At 35.2% G+C, this 8641-nt stretch overlaps 1 non-coding gene across 1 annotated transcript; it reads left to right on the top strand.

The window, feature by feature from the left end:
- The first annotated feature begins 8219 nt into the window (after positions 1-8219).
- Positions 8220-8290, top strand: TRNAG-UCC (transfer RNA glycine (anticodon UCC)). The gene has a single exon. It is a non-coding gene; the product is annotated as a tRNA-Gly (tRNA).
- Positions 8291-8641: the final 351 nt, after the last annotated feature.

The raw sequence follows: 8641 nt of genomic DNA, 5'->3' as shown, positions 1-8641 counted from the left end.
CTTCTACAGCTTCTAGAGAACTCCTGCATTCCTTGGCTGGTGGACTTTTTTCTGTCTTCAAAGTGTGCACTGTCGCAGCTTCCAACCTCTCTCTCTTTTACTCTCTGATTTCTGCTACTGTTAGTCCTTCTAATTCTTTGGTTACTATGCCTTTTAGGACACTGACCCTCCTACCTCTCTCTTATAAGGATCCTTGTCATTACAGTGGACCAACTCAGATAATCGAGTACAAGCTTCCCATCTCAAGATTCTTACCTTACTCATATGTGTGAAGTCCCTTTTTGCCACGTATGATAAATATTCACCCATTATTCATGATTTTGTCTACCAGAAAGATGTCACAGGCTGTTGCTGTTGTTAGTCGTCGTCATATTGGCTCCAACTCATGGCAACCTTATGCATAACAGAGAGAAATGTTGCTCGGACCTGTGCCAGCCCCATGGAACTGGTATGTTTTACTCAATTATTTTGGCTGTTGTGTCAGAACATCTCCCTGAGGGTTTCCCTCTATTTCACTGACCCTCAACTTCACCAATCACAATGTCTTTCCTAGGGATTGATCTTTCCTGATGATCTGCCCGAAGTAAGCAAACTGAAGTCTCATTATTCTTAATTCTAAGAAGCATTCTGGTTGTATTTCTTCGAAGACTGATTTGCTCTTCTGCCAGTCTACCACCACCTCCCACACTGTATTTAAAATTCTTCCCCAACATCACAATTCAAATGCATCAATTCTTATTCTGTCTTCTTCTTTTATTTTATTTTAAATCTAGCTTTCACAAACATATGGAGCAATTGAAAAGATCATAGCTTTGGCCAGGTGAACCTTAATCATCAAAGCGATATCTCTACTTTCTAGAACTTTAAAGAAGTATTTTGCTGCAGAATTGACCAATAAAATATGGTACTTGATTTTTTTGACTTCTGCTTCCATGGACATTGATTATTGATCCAAGTAGAATAAAATCATTAACAACTACAATTTTTTCTTTGTTTATCCCATTGCTATTTACTGATCCACTTGTGCAAATTTTAATTTTCTTCATGTTCAAGCATAATCCTTACTGAAGGTTGTATTCTTTGACTTTCGTCAGTAAGTGCTTCAAGTCATCTTATTTTTGGCAAGCAAGATTTTGTCATCTGCATATCTCAGGTTGTTAATGAGTCTCCAAGCCGTATACCATGTCCTTCATTAATTCAGCTTCTTGGATTATTTATGCAGCATACAGATAGAATAAGTAAGGTGAAAAATTAATCTTCTAGAAAAAAAATTCAAAATTATCTGAAGGAGGACTTAAAGCTGCTCGCACTGGCCAAATGGTGAAAATTTTAGCATCAGAAGCAAAAGCGGAAGAATTGTGGTTCACTGAAAGGAGTTGAATATTTGAAAGACGTCACCTTAAATAAAAACACTAATATGAAGTGCATAAAATATAGTTTATTGCCAAATTAAAATGGGTAGATAAAATTTGACTTTTGAATAATTTTTAGCATGTAGAAGAGAATTTGTAAATGGATATTTTGTTTGTTCAATTCGTTATGCTTGTTTATAAATTATGCTTTTGTTTCTGAAGTTCAGGGTCTTAAAGTGATCTAGAAAGACTTGGCAAATGTTAGACTGATCAGTTCTAGTGTTCACACCAAAGCCTAAGTAAAATAGTTCTCTAGAGTGTGTTCTAAAATGATAAATTAGAAATAATTATCCATGTATCCAAAAGAGGAATATAATTTATGCAATAACATAAGCTCAATCCATCATCTCTCAGAGAAGGAAACATTTAGATGGTCCTACAAATTAAAATAAAATACTAATAAGCAATACACATTCTTAACAAGGCTGATATACCAAATAAGTATATCATGGTAAAAGAAAATTGGTTATGTACTACTGGCCATTAAAAAAAAAAAAAAACTTTTTAAAATAATTCACTTTATAGAGAGAACCTAGGTACTAAAAAAATTAAGGCCTAAGTAAAGCATATGAATTCAGAAGCACTTTTGATGTCATAAGGCAAGACTAGCTTCATAAGGAAAATTGAGCCAGGTATCCAGAGGCATGATTTTCAATTCATCTTTGGAAAAGGTGTTAAAAAAAAAAAAAAAAAAAAGAACCATGGTGCAAACAAACATAAATTTATTGATAACTTGGATTTTAGGACTGGCAGGATTAGAGAAATTCCAGTTAAATATGAATATAACTCTAGGAAGATATGATAACAAGTATAAAAATAATGAGGAAATTAACTGTGATGTTAATATGTGGAGTGTGGTAAAGTTATATAAACGTAGTAATGAATTACATAGTCTTTGTAACTGTGCAGGTTTTCTCTTCATTTTACTATGTTTAAAACAGATGACTCAGTAGTTCAAATGTTACACTGCATTTGTAATTACTTTAAAAATAGTATTAATTAAGCAAGTATAACTATATAAATGCTCAAGGAAAACTAATATTCAAAGTTTTGTTTACTAGGTAAGTTTGCTATATTTTTCTCATGAGCAGAAATGCCTTCGGCATTAAAGAAATAAGGACGTTTGATAGCAATAAGCTAGAATGGGCATCTGAACAACACTCTTACTAGACAACACCTAAAACCAAAAAAAAAAAACCATTGCTGCCCAGTCGATTACGACTCATAGCGACCTTATGGGACAGAGTAGAACTGCCCCATAGGGTTTCCAAGGAGCAGATGGTGGATTCGAACTGCTGACTTTTTGATTAACAGCCGAGTTCTTAACAACTTCACCATCAGAGCCCTAGAGAACACCTAAGGATGCTTGATAAAAATTTATTTTTAATTTTTTTTTCAAATTGAACTGCTAAGCATGTGGATTAAAAGGGGGAAGTCCTTGCACGGATACCAGGGAAGGGAAGATTCTAGCAATGTGATTGTTCTCTAAAGCCAGTGTTTGCCATTTGAACATCTACCTATCTCTGGTGGACTAAAGAGTGAATTTTAACAGGCTGCTTATGGGACAGAGAAGACCCAGGCTGGAGATTTCACTAGGAAGAGATAGTACTGGAGATTCACCATTACCTAGGACACCCGCAGAAGAAATTATTCATTTGGAAAATAAGAAACGAATGTAGGTACATGTTATAGATTGATTCCATTTGGTACTTTCCTATTTTAAACTTAGCTTTTTCAGGTGCAGGGCAAAATAAATAAATAATTCATATCCACAGGCTAGCTGTCATGTCACCTATATGCTAGATACAACCTCAAACCAGGAATACAATACAAGATAGTTTCAAATTTGCCATTACCTCAAACACATCGCAGAAGCATAAACGAAAATCCTCTCTAATAGGACACATTTTGTCATCTAAGCTCAAAGAATTTCCACAAATAAAGTTCCAAGGATCAGGAATTCACACTCAAAAATCAGAAAACTCTTCAGGAAATATGTTATCAATTGTGAGAGTCATCTCAAATGCAGGGTCAAACCTACAGCAACTAAAAAACCAAAAAAAAAAAAAAAAAAACAAACCTACTGCTGTCGAGTAGATTCTGACTCATAGCGACCCTATAGAACAGAGTAGAACTGCCCCACAGTGTTTCGAAGGAGTGTCTGGCAGATTTGAACTGCTGACCTCTTGGTTAGCAGCCGTAGCACTTAACCACTACACCACCAGGGTTTCCAACAGCAACTATAGGTACTATAATTTTTACATGAAGGATACAAGATATTCATACGCAATATATTTAAAGAAAAGAAAAAGATACCCAACACATTAGGAAGAACAAGAATTGCAATGATTTAAATTTCAGTGAAGCCAATAATAGATTGTTATATATGAGAAATATAATAATTTTAATAAAAATGATGAATAAGATAAAGATCAGTTTGGATACTGTTGAAAAGAAAATTATTGACCTGGAGGTATATCATGTGAGATTATTCAGAATGGAGCACAAAGAGGTAAAGAGTTGGACAATAATAACAAATGGTTAAGAGTCATGAAAACAGCATGAGAAAGATTAACATGTATTCCAACGGAGTCGCAAAAGGAGAAAATAGATATAAGCAATATGTGAAAGATTATGACATAGAATTAAAAAATAAATAATGAAACAAAAACAAATAGAGATTCAGGAAGCCCAACCAGCCCCAAACATGAGAATCATATAAATATCGTGTAGAAACTGCAAAACACAAAACTAAGGACAATATCTTAAATGGAGTTAAAGATAAAATACATATTACCAGGAAGGGAATGGCAGACTCAGACCAGTCTGCTCAGCAGCAGTTGTGGATGGATATTCAGAGTACCTAGAGAAAATAAGTCTTATCTAGAATTGTATAGCCAATAAAAATATATTTCAGAAACAATAGTGAAATAAGGACATTTTCATATAATCCCAAGTGACAAAGTTTACTGTTATGGAATTCTACTAAAGTATCTTTAAGGGTAAATCTAGAGAATGAAAAAAAATGTTTAAATTACTGGAATCTAACCAAGAATCATAAACAAATAAAATCACAAACATGAACATAAATATAAATACATACTGGTTGCATAAAATAATAATAATATAGTCTAATAGGAAGCATTAAATAAACAGAATAAAGATAAAATTGTGGACAAAAAATAGCAGATAATTTAGAGAAGATTGTGACTAGTAATAAAGCATTCTAATATCCTTATATTGCTTGGTAGAAGACTACATGTTCTATTTTTCACTTTGTCAAATAGAATATTCTTAAGAAAATATTAATGGTAGTGCTTGGAAAGTGAACTAGAATATGTGATGTCCAAACCAGTAGAAGGAAAATATGAAATATTAATTGGAACAATGGAGAATATAATGAAACAAAAAGTGGAACAAAAGGATAAAAGTAAAAACATATAATTTATTTCATAATACATAGTAAACACGTAAATGTGTCAATTTATGGCATTAAAAATTACTCAAAAACCAATAGCAACTTTGTGCTCAATTAAAGAGTTTTATCTAAAATTAAGGACATAAATAAGCTAAAACCAAACCAAACCCTTTGTCACAATCGACTCATAGTGACCCTATAGGTCAGAGTAGAACTGACCCATCTGGTTTACAAGGAGTGGCTGTTGCATTCAAACTGCTGACCTTTTAGTTAGCAGCAGAGCTCTTAACTGCTGTGCTACCAGGGCTCCAAAGACATAGGTAAGGTGGTGTCATAGATTGAATTGTGTTCCCCAAAAATATGTGTCAACTTGGTTAGACCGTGATACCCAGTATTGTATGGTTGCCCTCCATTTCGTGATAGTAATTTTATGTTAAAGAAGATTAGGATGGGATTGTAACACCCTTACTAAGGTCACATCCCTGATCCAATGGAAAGGGAGTTTCCCTTAGGAGTAGCCTGCACTACCTTTTATCTTACAAGAGATAAAAGGAAAGGGAAGTGAGCAGAGAAGGGGTACTTCATACCACCAAGAAAGCAGTGCCAGGAACAGAGCATGCCCTTTTGAGACAGATAGAGTTAACTGCGCCAGTGGCTGAACAAAAGAGCTTTTAAAAGATTAGCATCTAGAAGCTGGGTAAACAGGAACGCACCCTGTCAACATGAGATAGGATTGGGGCAGCCTGTGAATTACTATCTCCTTCTTAGAGTCTCTCTAGTCCCCTCCTCCTTTGAAGGCTCCGTATGCCCAGAGGAGCAGAGTGTGACTGCTGTTTGACCTTCCTTAGCCCTCCAAAGAGGGTGATGTAGTGCTGAAGATCAAGTTAGCTTGCCCTATATCCCATAATAAGTGATGTCAAGGGCTGCCAGGGGACTCCATCTTGAAAATCAGTGGGTTCCATCTCAGATTCCAGATGCACGTGCAACCTAATTAACATACACCACCATTCTAAGAAGTACCTGCCCCTTGAAAGAAGCCCACTAAATATTCACCACTCTATTTTCTCCACTGAACCCGTACAAACCCTAGCCTTGCTTCCCTACTTGAGTCAGTCTTTTGGAGAGGTTTAGATTCCCCTTGATTCCTTTTGCTTGACTCAATCGAAATAAAGCTTGCTGAATATAAAGTTTGTCTTTCGTGTGTATTCTTACTCAGGAAAAGACAAGGTAACACTTTGAACCCAGGGTTGCTGTGTGGAGAAGCTCCTAGTCCGGGGAAGATTGAAGAGAAGGGCCTTTCTCCAAAGCAGACAGAGAAAGAAAGCCTCCCCTGGAGCTGATGCCCTGAATTTGAACTTTAGCCTACTGGACCGTGAGAAAATAATTTTTTCTTTGTTAAAGCCATCTATTTGTGGTATTTCTCTTATAGAGCACCTGTCTTAGATGACTAAGACAGGTGGTAAGAAAATATAAAACAGAAAATAGACAAATACTAACCAAATATTATATTAATAAGAGAAAAAGGTTTAATGCTCTCAATCACGATGGACGTGTTAAAGAAACATGAATGCTCATGAGCCTAATTACATATTTGCATACAATTTACATATTTTAAAAAGTGTACATATATTTTAAAAATTCATGGGACTGCATGGATAAATCGACAAATTCTCAAATAAGTAGGAGGTTTTAGCATACCTTCCTGCATCAATGCTAAACGATACATCAAACATGCAAGAATCATTGCTTTTACTACAGCAAATGAGAAATTAGGAGCAGAAATATTGCCATAAAAAATTCGTATTTTTCAAAAAGTTAAAAATATATTTTAAAAAGCTCACTATTTAAAGAAATACTTGAAGACAGAAATCATATACAAATTGTTAATAATAAACTAAAGGTACGATTTATTGCCTGCAATGGAAGTGTAACCAATGAAGACAGTAAAAAAGACCAAAGCAACAGAATTGTTACTACAGCAAAGTAACTATGTTGTTATGGAAACTTGATATATTGTAGAGTTGATGTAGCAGATAATTTGGAAATAGTAGTGGGAGAATTGTTAATCCAAATTGGGGAAAAAAAGTGGTAAATTTGGAAACATCTCCTGCTATACACACATAAAGCATTTATTATAGACTAAAATGGATTTAAATATAAAACTCAAATCAAATGTATCATAATATAGATAATAAGCTATTATTAAGATCTATTATTAAGATCTCTCTATATAGAGAAAGATTTATTGAAAAGAGACAAACTGCAAAGCATAACGGAAGAAGTTAAATCTGACAGTATCAAAATTAAAAACATCTGTTTATCAAAAAGCAGCATTTATTAGCCAAAAAGACAAACCACAAACAGGAAGAAAGTACTTCTCCCAGTGTAACTGGGTGGGCAAAATTCTAAGATGGACCTAAGATACTGCCCTTATGGTGCGCAGTCTTGTATAATCCTGTTATCATCAGTGCGGATGGGCCTGGCCCAATCAGGTGAGCTCTTCTAAGAAAGTCTAGAGGTCAGAGGCAGAGAAGTTCAAAGATATGGAAAGCTGTAGGAGATGTCTGTCCTTTTGGCTTTGAAGCAGCAGACCTATGAAAGGGATAACACGGCAATGACCTGAGAAGAGTGTCCAGGAACTGAGAGAAGCCTCTGGCCAATAGCAGATAAAGAAACAGAGAAATCAGTTATACAGCTGCAGTGATGTAAATTCTGCCAACAACTTGAGGGAGCTTTGAAATAGATCTATACCAAGTTGAGCCTTCATGAGAAGACATACTCAGATGACTCCTTGTTTTCAACCTTATGAGATCCTCTGCAGAAGACCTAGCTAAAGCGTGCTGGACTCTCCTGATACACAGAAATTGTGAGATAACTAATCTGTATAGATTTAAACTTCTAAATTTGCGGTGATTTGTCATGTAGCAATAGAAAACCAATACAATAACCAATAAAGAATTAGAGTTTGAATACATGAGATTTTATTGAGAAATAAATAACACAAGGTAAATAAGATGAATCAAAATCATGATAAGGCATTTCGAAGGATGATAGAAGAGACCAATTAACCTATGAAGAGATTTTTAACTTCCTTTGTAATTTCTGAAATACAAATTCAAACCACGATGGGATACGTTCTCAGAGAAACAAATAGAGAAATGGATCATATCCAGATTTGTGAGAATGTACATCAAAAGGAATTGTTTTATACTGTTCAGAGTGGAAATATGAAAATAGAATATCAGAAATCACACTACTGAAGACATAGTCTAGAAAAGCCCTCATTCATGTGCTTCAGGAGATTAGTTCAAGAGTATTCATAGAAATAGTGCTAGTAAAAGTAATTCTCAGTAGAATGGATAAACAGTATAGTAATATATTTACATAATGCGTTGGTAGTTCAGTGGTAGAACTCTTGCCTTCCGTGCAGGAGGCCTGGGTTCCATTCCCAGCCAATGTACCTCATGAGCAGCCATCACTGCTTTTAAGTGGAGTCTCGAGTATTGCTATGATTCTGAACAAGTTTCAGCAGTGCTTTCAGACTAAGATGGGCTAAGAAGTAAGGCCTAACCATCTACTTCCAAAAATCAGCCAATAAAAACACTATGACTCACAATGCTCCAATACTCAAACTGATCATGGAGATAGTGCAGAGCTGTGCAGCATTTTCCTCTGTGGTGTATGGGGTTGTCATGACTGGGGGACCAATTGGACAGCAGCTAACTTCAACTAAAACAGTACATTTATAGAAACTATATAATAGTCAAAATAGCTATGTGCATTAACAAGAATGAACTGTACACACATCATG

Source organism: Loxodonta africana, chromosome 25, assembly GCF_030014295.1.
Source record: "Loxodonta africana isolate mLoxAfr1 chromosome 25, mLoxAfr1.hap2, whole genome shotgun sequence".
NCBI classification, from domain to species: domain Eukaryota; kingdom Metazoa; phylum Chordata; class Mammalia; order Proboscidea; family Elephantidae; genus Loxodonta; species Loxodonta africana.
This window is presented reverse-complemented; position numbering and strand designations above follow the sequence as displayed.